General features: G+C 37.8%; 1 protein-coding gene across 8 annotated transcripts in view; it reads right to left on the minus strand.

The window, feature by feature from the left end:
* FHIT (fragile histidine triad diadenosine triphosphatase) overlaps positions 1-13,213 on the minus strand; it is a 1,493,687-nt gene that overhangs the window by 212,767 nt on the left and 1,267,707 nt on the right. The gene's annotated exons all lie outside the window — the stretch shown is intronic.

Here is a 13,213-nt window from a genome sequence, read left to right on the forward strand (position 1 = left end):
AACCATATAATCTACATCTACCAACTGTCTTCAAAATAAAGCCCTTCTCCAGCTGGAACATGTATCTGTCACTGAAAAGTAGGCAGTGTTGAAAATTATAACAAGATTGGCACATATCTTGATAGTAGCAACTTCTTTTCTGTGACAGTCCCCAGTAATAGGGCTTCAACTAATTCAGCAAATTGTTACCTCATAAGAAATAGCATGTGTATTGATTCTTTTAACAGATCTCGGAATTAATACACATGATTCCTATAAAAAGGACTGTAAAAAAAAGTCACCCAGTTGATTATTACACAATGAGGTCTCACTCAAATGGCACAGGCTATGGCAGAAAGGTAGGTGATTTCTCTTTTGAAAAAAGCTCTCATCTTACAGACTGATTTTCTCCTGAGGAAGAAAAAAATACAATGAAGTGCTATAATTAGGTAACTCATATGTAAGGGAAGATAACAAAATCAGGAACAGCAAATAGGTTTTTACTGAGTGTCAACTCCATTCAATTAGCTGCTGCTACCTAGAGGGTTGTACTGAGAAGTCTGAGGTCGACAGTAAACAATGCCTTGGTGGAATAATGATGTTTGCTCAGGTTGCAAAATGGCAAGTAGAAGATACCCACTATATAATTTCTACTCCACAACAGATGTCACTAAGGTCCCTTCCAGTGCTAACCTACTATGACTCTCTCCTTTTTCTCCTCTTCCCTCACTCTTGCTCTTGGAGTTGGGATGAGTAAGTTAGCATCTCCTGAGAATCCCAACTTGCTCCTCTTATATAAAGTGGTCAGGCTCAGTTTTCAGTATCAGGACTCAAAGCAGCAACCAATCATGTGTGGCTTTAGTATCGGCAGTGAAAAGCAGTACCAGCATGCTGACTGTCACTCAAGTAATTAGACTAAACTATCACAAGCAAGATGAGATCACTGCTGGAGACCCACATTTGTCAGTGACCTCCTGGGTCCTCTCCCCTGGCAAGAGATGGACAGATGAAGTACCAGGAGTGCAGCCCTCCTTGCATGTATAGTTACAACAGACCAATTTCATTGCAACAATGCAACAAAAATGGTCCCATGTCCTGTCCTGTGTATATGGGGAGAGTGAGGACAATTGTCATTATCACCAGAACTACCAAATTTCCTCTCCAATTTTTTGATGCTTCTCAATCATTGTTGTAGCTACCATTTAAAGATGTCTCACCATGAACGGTCACTGTGACAAGATACTGATCAAAGCGTTTCATTTAACCCCTTCCACCACTACTACTATGAGACATGATTGCCTTTACTCGACAGGAAAATGAGGTTCAGGGAGGTTAAATGTATGTAGAAGATTTTAGTAAGAACACTCTGACTTGAAATCTATGTTCTTAATGATTTGGGATACTAGGTCCCACCTCAAAGCATGAAGCATATAACAATATTGTAGGAGGCAAGAGATCTCATGACAGCAAATTTGGGTATCCATTCATTCATTCATCTATTCATTCATCCATGCATATATCCATCTCTCCACTCAGTCACTGCATCAACAGATATATGCCATGTAACTACCTCTGTACTTGGTACTGGGACACAGAGGTGAGAAAAACAGATAAGGCCCCTGGCCTCACAGAGTTGACAGTCTAATGAAAGAACAGGCATCAATCAATGTCATTACTGTACAATCACAAATTGAGATAATACTCTGAAGGGAAGGAAAGGAATGGAAGCCTATGACTGAGGATCTGCATTTGGGTTGGGGTCAGATTTGAGAAAACGAGGTCTGAGATCTGAACCAATAGGCAAGTTGACATGAATTAGGTGAAAGGCAGGTGAGAGAATAGAGCTACAGCACTAATAAGGAGAGAATAACATATGGAGAGGCTCACGGAAAAAGAAAACATAAAGTATTCAAGGACTGTGAGCCAGAGCATATGGAGCAGGTCAGTGAGGGAAAGAGTGGTACGAGAAAACCCTGGAGGGGCAGAGAGGAGGTAGACCATATCAAGGTGCATAGAGTCACAGTGGAAACCACTGAAAAATTTGAGAGACAGGAAGACAGAGGGTGGAGGAAATGGGACAACTGTGATTTTTCATGATTGTTCAGACTTCAGTGACCACAAACAACATAGGGAGCATGGTGGGATCAGAAAGGAGATGCAGCAACCTGTCAACAGGTCACTTCGTTCAGATCAGAGATGTTAGTAGCTTTGATTAGGTGATGGCAAGTGAAGATGAGCAGAAATGGATGGATTTAAGAAATACTGTGGGGTAAAATCTAAAGCACTTACTGATAAATTGGATTTGAGAAGATGAGGAAGCAGGAGGCAAGGATAATCCCTATATTCCTAGCTTGACCCGTTAGATGTTGCTATTCACTGACTGGAAACTTCACAAGGTGGCCTTGTTGACTTTAGAATACCTTTGGGCATCCTAGTGGAGTGGCCTAAAAGGTAATTAGGTTACACATGTTAGGAGTTCAGAGAAGATGGAGACATTACCTTGAGAGTCAATTTTACAAACAGACATGGTTGTTGAGGCTTTGGGGGATACAGCAGGGGTCTTTTGGAAAACAATGTTCATGGAAAATAATAAACATTCATCAATCACTATATTCCTTTAATATTCCTTTTCTTATGAGTATCTGCAATTTTCTTCCTCCTGCCTTTCAATAAAAACTTCTATTTTCATTTACATTTCCCTTGGTTCTAATATTTAAGTGTTTTGCATATCTGTTTTATACTATGTATCCCTGTAGCCACTCCAACTTTTGTAGAATTAGGAGAGAGGATCAATTACCAGTTTTCACAAGACCCACATGAGACTCCAAATGGTCAAATTATCCTGACAGTGAACCCAGCAAGCAGTAGATTAAATTTGAATAGTGTACTCAAAGGGACTATCTTTGAGACTCCAAGACGATTCCTGATTCATTCATTTCATGAAATCCAAAATGTTTGAAAGTGGTTTGCGGGTGAGGGGACTGAATCCCAAATTTGATACCTAAAGAATGTCCCCATGTTCAGCCTTATGGTGGATTAAATTTACCATGACTAATTGGACGATTCAAAACTGTTAGGAGCACTAGCTATTAGGGCCATTTTTCTCATCTTCGAGCTTACTGCTTGATTGATTTATAGCTGGAACTGATAGGCCATTATGGAAATGGAAATGTAAAGATGAAGCAGTCCCCAATGTCAAAAACTTCCAGGGACATGTAAACATAATACACATACCAAGTAATGAGTTTAATTACTTAATTATTAGATACTAAGCACTAAAATTTAACTAACACCTGGTTCCATAAGGAAAAAAATACTTAATTTTCACTGTTTGTATAGCTCTTTATTATGCCTTTTGTATTATCTTAAATCCACTGGGGTATGAAAAAAAAGAAACTCCTGCAGCTAGCTCAGTATCTGCCCAAATGGCTGCCCAGTTTTGTGCTTGAAACCCAGGGCCCTGGTGGTGTAGGCACACAAGGGAATCTCCTGGTCTACGGGCTGCAAAGACTATGGGAAAAGTGCAGTATCTGGGCCGGAATGTGCCATTCCTCAAGGCATGGTCCTTCATGGCTTCCCTTGACTAGGGGAGGGAGTTCCGTGACCCCTTGAGCTTCCCAGGTAAGGCGATGCCCCACCTGCTTTAGCTCATCCTCCGTGGGTTGCACCCACTGTCTGATCAGTCCCAGTGAGATGAGCTGGGTGCCCCAGTGAGATGAGCCGGGTACCTCAGTTGGAAATGCAGAAATCACCTGCCTTCTGTGATGATCTTGCTGGGAGCTGCAGACTGGAGCTGTTCCTACTGGGCCATCTTGCCAGCCACCACTCCATTTTTCATTTTTATTTTCTTTGTTTGAGACACAGTCTCTATCTGTTGCCCAGCAGTGGTGCAATCTGTGCTCACTACAACCTCTAGCTCCCCAGTTTAAGCAATTCTCCTGCCTCAGCCTCCTGAGTAGCTGGAACTCAAGGCACGTGCCACCATGCCTGGCTAACTTTTTGTACTTTTATTAGAGACGGGGTTTTATCGTGTTAGCCAGGATGGTCTTGATCTCCTGAACTCATGATCCACCCACCTCGGCCTCCCAAAGTGCTGAGATTACAGGCATGAGCCACCTCACCCAGGCTTCAATTGTTTTATGAAAGGCTAACTGTGGGCTTCCTGAGGGACATGACAGTAGTATCCTTTCCCACAGTCCTCAGGCCTAGCATGGTGTCTGGCACATAACAAATGAATCAATGCAGACTCTCAAGGAATCCTCAAAATACAGCAGAATCATTCCACAACATAATTCATTTTGATTAAAAAAAAATTAACACCATGGGAGGTGTTCCACTGGAAGACTTTAGAGCCGAAACATTTAATCCACCAGTCCTGACTGTATCTATAACAAAAGAGGCTATGTCTTTCATGTATTTTTCTTGAAAGCCAGTTGATATGGTTGAGATAGTTTATAAGGAATATTAAAATAGGGAATATAATCAGCCTTCTGTTTTTGAGCAAAAGTGCTATCAGCTAGAGATGGAGCTCTTGGAAGATACTTTATAGTGTCTGTCCTCATTTTTTTTCCTTCTTAAGAGCTACTTCATTTTACTATTCAAAGTTTAGTGAAAGCCAAAAGAAAATACAATTTACAATAAATCTATTCTCTCAAGAATCACCTTAATTTATTTCCGCTAAATCTAAGTGTAAATCAAAAGTTCTGAAAAGCAGAAAGGCCTAAAGAGGAAATACAACATTTGTGTAGTTTTGGGAGAGGAGGGAGTCTGTTAGGAAAGATAAATTATTATTGTCCTAAGCAAAAGGACAGCTAATGAATTCCTAAATGACAGTTTAATCCTCAGGCTTGTTGACTACAAGGTTACACAGCTTTCTTCCTTTTTGTTGTTAAGGAGATATTTAAATGTGAGCATCTTCTCTAACCTTAGAAGGAAACTGATGGAAAATAGTGACTATTTTCTCAGTACAATTTAAATATTAAATTCAAACTTACAGCAATTGTTCACACATGCATTTGCTAGCTCCAGAACACAAACATGATCTGTGGGAATGAGGATCACAATAAATGAAATGGTGATAGAACAACTGGATCCATCAATTTTTCTAATATACACTAAGCAAATAGTTTGCATTTTGCATAGGATTCAGCATTGCCAATATTTTATTGCTAATAAGCCAGGTATAATAAGAAAAGCAAAATGTATTGTTAGTCTTCTTTTCTGGCTTTAAATTAAGTCGCAAACTCACAGCTCAAGTTCATTTAAAGTCCGAGTCTGAATTCTAAAGGTTAAATACTAGTGCAGTTAGTTCCTCAAATTACCCACTTGTTTTTTATTTTTGTCACATCAGAGAGAGAGACGGAGAAGGAGAGAGAAAGAGACAGAGATATCATAGAATTAGAAATTGGATGTCATTCAGTGGATAGGAATGGGAAGAGAGCAAACAATCATTGAGCGCCTACCATGTTTCAAGTATCCAAGTATCACATAAGGAACTTTCGTATTTATAATCTCATTTATTCCTAAAACTTAAGTAACTACAATTCAGAAAAATAAAGTGACTTCCTAAAGATAATTCAGTGACTGAGTGGTGGAATCCCAGTTTTGAAGACAGATCTCTTTGACTCCAAGAATTCTCATTCCATAAAGCTATACTACAAATTGGGGAAAAGGGCTTATCTTTAAAATATCTCGTGAATAAACAAATGAATAAAGTTTCCATGGGGACAAAGACAGAAAATTAAGAGAACACAATTCAAAATGTTGGATGTAAACTAGTAAACAGATGCATGTCACTAAAATGTCACATTTTTCATCATAATAGTGTACTGTCTGTTGGCAAAGACCTCAGTAAAGCAGTTTTTATACAACAGAAGCACAGCTGGCTAAAAACAGAATAAATGTGGTCAATCAACTAAAATTTCCAGTTCGTTCAATGCCAAGATTCTGCATGGAATGACGTTTTAAATAAAGCAACCTGAAAGTAAGCTGACCTATAATGATTTGGTTTGTATCTTTAATAACTTTAATTTTTTGGTTGATATCTCTATGAATAGCCTATATATTATTCAGAGTAAAAGCTCAAATATATTACATTATAACTGTTTTTAAACTCTAAAAAATTCTTTTGCACAGAGGTTTGAAAAAGGAACATTTGAAATTAGCTTGAAATTTGGGTGTACTTCAGATATGACACGACATTCACATTCATGTGTTTCTACTCCCCATGAACAACGGGCTGTGTGGGCCAGCATCAATCATCCATGAATCCATAACTTCTCAAAATACCTATTAGTTAATAAAGTACATTCACATCCATTACCCCATGTGATGGGATATTCAACACATTTCCGGAACATAGAATAAAAGTAAGGGGGTTTATACTTTACCAAGAAGGCTAGTGACTTAAGAGTTTTGGTGGAAAATTTCATCCATTAGAGCAAAAGTCTCTCTTATGGTTACGTGTAAATTATTTATAGCATGCCCCCAACAAACCATACAACGTAAATCACACTAGACAAATAGCAGTGCTCAAATAGTGAACATTTTGGAAATAAGGGGGAACACGCATCCCTACCCATCCCCAATTAAAAGCGTTCTCAGTTTAGAGTTTTGAATTTTGGTATTTATAAAATTAATTTCATGATGCTGAACATAAATCTTAATTCTAGTGTGCATAAGCAGAAAAAAGCACGTTGTATATGTATAATTATTCAGTGTTATTATTTTTAAAAGCCCTATATATCAAACCAAAACAAATCAATATAATGCCACCAATGTGAATATCATTAGGCTCAGCTTCTTAAACTTAGCATGATATCTACCAGACCATAAATTTGAAGGAAAACATTCAATACTAGTTCCATAAATCAAATTAACATTAGGAGAAAATCTATTATAGCACAAAGTCTTATTCAAGAGAAAAAATCATGTTCGCGGAAATTTGAAAAAAAAAAAAAAAAAAAAAAACAACACTTGTGGCTCTCTGCTCTATTATCCTCAAATTTTAGAAAATATCTAATTATAGGAGAGTTTTAAGGAAAGTAAATCAGAGAGTTAGCAAAACAATGGTTATATCATGACAGTAACCAATAGTATGCATTTTTATTAAAACATTACTTTCTAAATGTGTAGGGCTTTAAATTGTCTAGCCGAACATAGCTTGAAGTATGACATGTGGATGGAGTGTATAGAAAATATAGTGTATAGGAAATGCAGACTTCACTAAGGAAATATATCTGATTTAAACACATGCATATATATGTGACAATATATATCTAATTATATACTAAATCTCACAGAACTACATAAAGATCTCCTTGCTTGCTTTATATATTTAAGAGAATATTATTTGAGAGGTGACAAGTTTCTTGTTGTTGTGCAACTTGAATTACTTGGTTTCTTGCAGAATTGTGTCTTCCAGCTAGAGTATAAAATCTTTTGGTAGCATAACATATTCAAAGATTTTGTATTAACAAATCCATGAGTGATCAACTTCCATCCTCAACAAAGCTGAGAGGTAGACCTTGCCAGTTCAGCCTAGCACTGGAGTTTAGGTTTATTAGATAAAGCCAGGACCTTCAAGTGATTCTAAAATGAACCTTTAAAAGAGAATTAATTAAGCCCAATTTCTAGCCTACATGATTCCCATGACTATACATTTATATTAAAATTGATATTCAAAACTAACTACAAATATTTAAAATCTTTTTATCAACAAATGAAACTAGATCAGCACAGAGAAAGTTGAACTTGACTTTAAATTTCCTCCACTTTGCTCTATCAAACCAGAAAGAGCAAATCAAACCTGCTGCTAAAAGAATCGATGACCAAGACAGGCTGGGAAATGAGACTTCTAGAGAGTATGTCACTGTCTTAAAGGCCTTTCTAGATTGGATGAATAGAAATAACTTGCAGATAAAACTGATAAACTGATCTAGAAACATCTGAGTAAACATGGCCACATGCAAAGGTATCCAAAGAAAGATAATTCTAGAATTTGCAGATTAAACTGCTGAACTGCTTTTGGGAGCCTGTGAAGAATCACCATCATGAGCAGAGGTATGCAAACAAAGAAGACTGTTAGTATTCAACCTCCCATGGGGCAAAACTAGAAGCTAGCACTCAAGAGAGAAAGCAACCCTTTCTTGTCCCCCAGGCACTTGGCTTGGACTAGATTTTACCCTAAGTCTCACTGTGGCCAGAAACTTTCATGTAGAGGAGAACCTGTGCAACTCACATAGGGTTATCCTGGATCTAAATGCTGCATAAGAATAAATATCTCCTTATTTAAAGAACTAACTACAGCCAGCCATGGGTGACTTAACAATGGGGATACATACTGAGAAATATACTATCATATTTCACCCTTGTGCAAACATCAAAGAGTGTACTCACACAAACCTAGATGGTACAGCCCACTGCACAGCTAGGCTATATGCTGTACCCTTCCGCTCCTAGGCTACAAAGGTATAGAGCATGTTACTATACTGAATACTGTTGCAACTCTAACACAATGGTAAGTATTCGTGTATCTAAATGAATATAGAAAAGATACAGTAAAACTATGGTATAAAAGATAAGAAATACAGTAGATCTACGTAGGGCATTTACCATGAATGGAGCTTGTAGGACTGGAAGTTGCTTTGGATGAGTCAGTGAGTGAGGGGTGACTGAATTTGAAGGCCTAGGGAATTACTGTACACTTCTATAGACTTTCTGAACACTGTACACTTAGGCAATACTAAATGTGTCTTTTAAATTTACAGAACAAATTAATCAGCTTACTGTAACTTGTTTATCAACTTTTGAACTTTTTGACTTTTGTAATAACATACAGCTTAAAACACAAGTACACTGTACAGGTATACAAAAATACTTTCTTTATACTCTATTCTATTTTTAAAACCTTTCATTTTTTTCCTTTTTACACTTTTGTGTTAAAAACTAAAACACAAACACACACATTAGCCTAGGCCTACACAAGGTCAAGATCATCAGTATCACTGTCTTCTACGTCCACATCTTGTCCCACTGGAAGGCCTTCAGGGGCACTCACAGCATGGAGCTGTCATCTCCTATGACAACAATACATTCTTTTGCGATACCTACTGAAGGACCTGCTTGAAGCTGTTTTAAAGTTATCTCTTCTTAAAAAAAATTAATCAGTAAACTCTAAAATAACAATAAAAAGTATAGTATAGTCAGGGTACAAACTAGTAGCATAGTTGTTTATTATCAAGTATTATCTACTGAATATAACTGTGTGGTACTTTTATATGACTTGCAGCATAGCTCTGTTTATACCAGCATTGCCATGAACACGTGAATAATGCAATGAACTACAGCGTTCAAATAGCTATGGCATTGCAAGGCAACAGGAAATTTTCGGCTCCATTATAATCTTATGGGGCCACTGTCGTATATGTGGTCTGTGGTTGACTGAAATGTTACGCAGTGCATGACTGGCATAACCTCACAAGCTTGACAAAGGTAGGTAAAATTCTGGAATGCAGTGTTTCAAACGTGTTGGTGGAAGCTCGACAAAGGTGTTCACAAAGAGCTGGCATGGTTCCCAAAGGCACCTCAGTTTCTACGTTTGTTGGATAAGCCCGGGAGACCCAAGGAATGCTACAAAATGCAACATACAGTGTTTAGAGCTACCATGATTCTGTTTTAGGGGACGATGGAGAAGAAAGACTAAATGAAAAAATAAAGGAACGAGTGAAGAAAAGGAAAAAAAGGAGAAGGAAGAAGAAAGACTAAGAAAAATAAAAGAAAAGGGAGAAAAGAAGGTACCTTAGAAAATGAAAAATGAAGGTGGAATGAAGCAGAATCAGGGTATCAGCAAGGTATATGACATGTTCTTTCACAACAGCTTTGCAAAGCAGGTCATTTTCATCTAACATAGCAGGCCTCAAGCAAGAGTGATATAGTAATATTCCAAAAGAACAGGGGTAGGTGGTCAGTGTTCCCCCTGTACCAATATGGAGGAACACTAATGTAAAGAAAAATATCACCTATCTTTTTGGGGAGGAATTTTTAGTGTATAATCAGGGTTTTGGAAGGCAAACTTTCTTTAGGCTGTACCGACCATTGACCTTAACTGAGAACACCTCTACCAAGGTCAGGGGGCCAGAACTCGGCTCCAGGTGATGAAATCATACAGTTTCAATCTGACTTCACAATATGAACTAGAGACTTTTGATAAAGTAAAGGCTTGGCCAGAAACAAGGCAGAAACCTATATGAACTTTAAGCTGGTCGGGAAGCTCAGACCTACTTAAGAAATACTTTTGGACTCACTTTAGTAGGCTATCAAGAAAAAAAAAAGACGAAAAGAAAAGAAAAAAAAAGCTGTACCTTGAAGATATCTCTTGCAGGAAGCCTATTCCATCAAGAAATAAACCTTCACCTCCCAATTCCAAAAATCAGATACCAGCAGTTCTCACAATGCCCCTAGTAGTAACTCTGTGGTTTTATATCAAGTTCTCTACCCTCCCCAGAGACTCACAGAAATGGCATCTCAGCACTTTTAATCCATTACTCCCCATTAAGTGCATTAGCTACATAAGCCTAGAAGACACCAGTGTAGGTCAGCATTTACCAAAGTGTGTTTCCACGAGCACTCATGCTGCTAGATGCTAAAACACACTCTGAACAAAAGGGCTTGCTGTCACATACATTTGAGAGACGCTAGAGTTAAACAAAACTAAAGTTGTTTATTTGCTGCCAGATTTCTTGGAGCCTCTAAGACGCCAATGCAGCCTGTGGCTGTGTAGGAAAGAGACCAAGAATACAACATTTCCCAAACATTCTTCAGCAGGGTATCTTAATCTTCTAATTTTGCTAAGCGTCATGACAGTCAACTGCTCTGCTGAACATATTTTGAGAAATATACCAAGAATAGGTCAGTTAGGCATGTGAGAAATCCATGTTTCATTTATTGCTCGCACATTAAACTTTCTGCACAAACGCATTATTCTCTGTGCAATTATCCTTCACTTGTATGGTCAACAACAACAAAAGTCCCCTGCATCTAAATCCACAGGAATCTGACCTGTTCTATGCACATTTACTGTGTTGCTCAAGAACGTCCCAGTTCTTTCCTATGGCAATTTCCATTCCGTTATTCAAAAATATAAATTAATCACTTTCTAAGTAATTCTTCAGTTTCCTTCATTTGTATGTGGTTGCAGTTCGTAAGTGAAATTCCTTAATTTCTTTTATGAAAGAAAGCTTTTATCCATACAAAACAGTCGCCAAACCCCCGTATTTGTGGGCTCTGAGTTAAATAGAAGGTGAATGCTAATGTTTCATTAATCCTAATGCTTGAATTTCACCCCAGCCTCTGCAGTGTTCTTCTGCTTACTCTGAAGTGCTTATTTGCTTTTCAGTTCACCAAAGCTCTGGTTTAAAAATTAGTTTTAAAAAAGTTAAACTAATGGGAACAGTAACTGTGTTTTGTATAATTTCGTGCCATTATCAGCTACTTGATGCTTTATTTGCGTACTTGTGTGTATTCAATGCATTTTACTGTTAACCTAAGGATATTTCCCTCAACACGCATACATTCATAGTGCCTATAACACGACTTTAGTACAGCTTTATCATTTCAACTAATATTTCCAGTAGCCCCTCAAAAGTGAGATACTTTCTTGAAAGTAAAATAACAAAATGTACTGCATGCCCATTGCTGCAGAGGCCACGTAAATTGTCTATGATAAGTCCAAGGAAAGGATCGTTGAAGTTAACTGGCCTTGAAAATTTAAAGTACACCTCCTTTTGATAAAACAATTTTCAAAGATTGTCATGTCAAATGCACATCACCCTCCACAAAACTGTGTTTTCTTTTCACCCCCACCCAGAACATGACTGAATATCATCGTGCTGGGTAGGGAACCTCCATAACCTGCCTTGAGTCTCATCTACTTCCATTTAATCATAGTTCCAGCTAATGCTACCACTTTCCCAAGTTTACCTATGGGAAGACAAAAAGAATGGTCTTTACGAACAGATGGTCTTTTCAAGGAAAAGTAGTTACATTTAAATACAGATAAATGTACTGTAAATAATGGCTTTAAAAGAATTTAGGTCTTTAAGGGGGAAAATATGACAGTGCAAGATACTATTCTTTAATTACATGAGATTTCTTTTTTCTTCCCTTGAAGACAAAACCAATTCCTAATGAAGCATAATGAATCGTAAAGAGGCACCAATGCTCATTCCAACAGATGTTTATTGATTGGTGTTGACTGAACACAAACACAAGAGTGTTGCTTGCTACTGTCGGTAAGTGGTGGGAAGCGGCACCAGCTCCTCCTCGTTATTTTACCTTTCAAAGACAAGCTGACAAATTTATTTTGTCACGAGCAGCTGTGCTCTTATTTTTATAAGGGTTGGCTTACAACTAAGAAAGCAAGAGGAAGGAACAGCCTTTTGGTGTCCAATGTGTTATCTGGCAAGGACAGATTGTTTTAGGGTGCAATGGAAAAAGATTTTTAATGAAACTACATTTCAAACGAGCAGCATATGCTTGATTTTCCCTTCTGCTAGTCATCCTGCCATTTGTTAATTTTTGTTATTGTTGTTCTCCGGGACTCCTAAATTTTCATACAAGCTGTCTAGTCCGGCGCTAACACAGCTTGGGGCGAATTAACGCTTGGGATGCAAAAACCTCCACCTCCTACTCCAGCCTTTTTTTTTCTTTCTCATTTCCAAATATTCTACATTCAACCAGGGTTTAACTGGTGAACTAGTTGACTGAACAAGTAAGGATTACAAAGGAAAATTCTTCCTCTGTGTGAGTACTTGGAGCCCCAGAGCCTGAAAATGTGACTTCAGAATATGTGTGGACTTGTCAGTGGCTCAGCTGCACACAATTATGGGGTTAGAGCCCATATCAGAGGTCTCCAGAAACTCTGAAATTGGGAATTAGGACGAAAATTTTTCTTTTTAACACCATAATGCCATATATTAATTTAAATGATTCTCTCAGAATGATTCTGTGGCCCAGTTAAATGAAGTTCAAGGAAATGAATTTCAGCCTTTGACACTCTGAGTCCTATTTGAAAGTAGTCGGCTTTACAAGATTAAAAACAAATTACAGGGAATAGGAAATCTTTGATTAGCAGGTGCTTTGATAGCTGCAAGAATATTTTTTCTCAGAAATGTGAACACACATGGGAGAGGCACCACTATTATTCTTTGTGTGGAAGGCTATAAATAATGAGGAT

Source organism: Aotus nancymaae, unplaced genomic scaffold (assembly GCF_030222135.1).
Source record: "Aotus nancymaae isolate 86718 unplaced genomic scaffold, 86718_ANA_hifiasm-v0.15.2.pri h1tg000067l, whole genome shotgun sequence".
Classification (NCBI taxonomy): Eukaryota; Metazoa; Chordata; class Mammalia; order Primates; family Aotidae; genus Aotus; species Aotus nancymaae.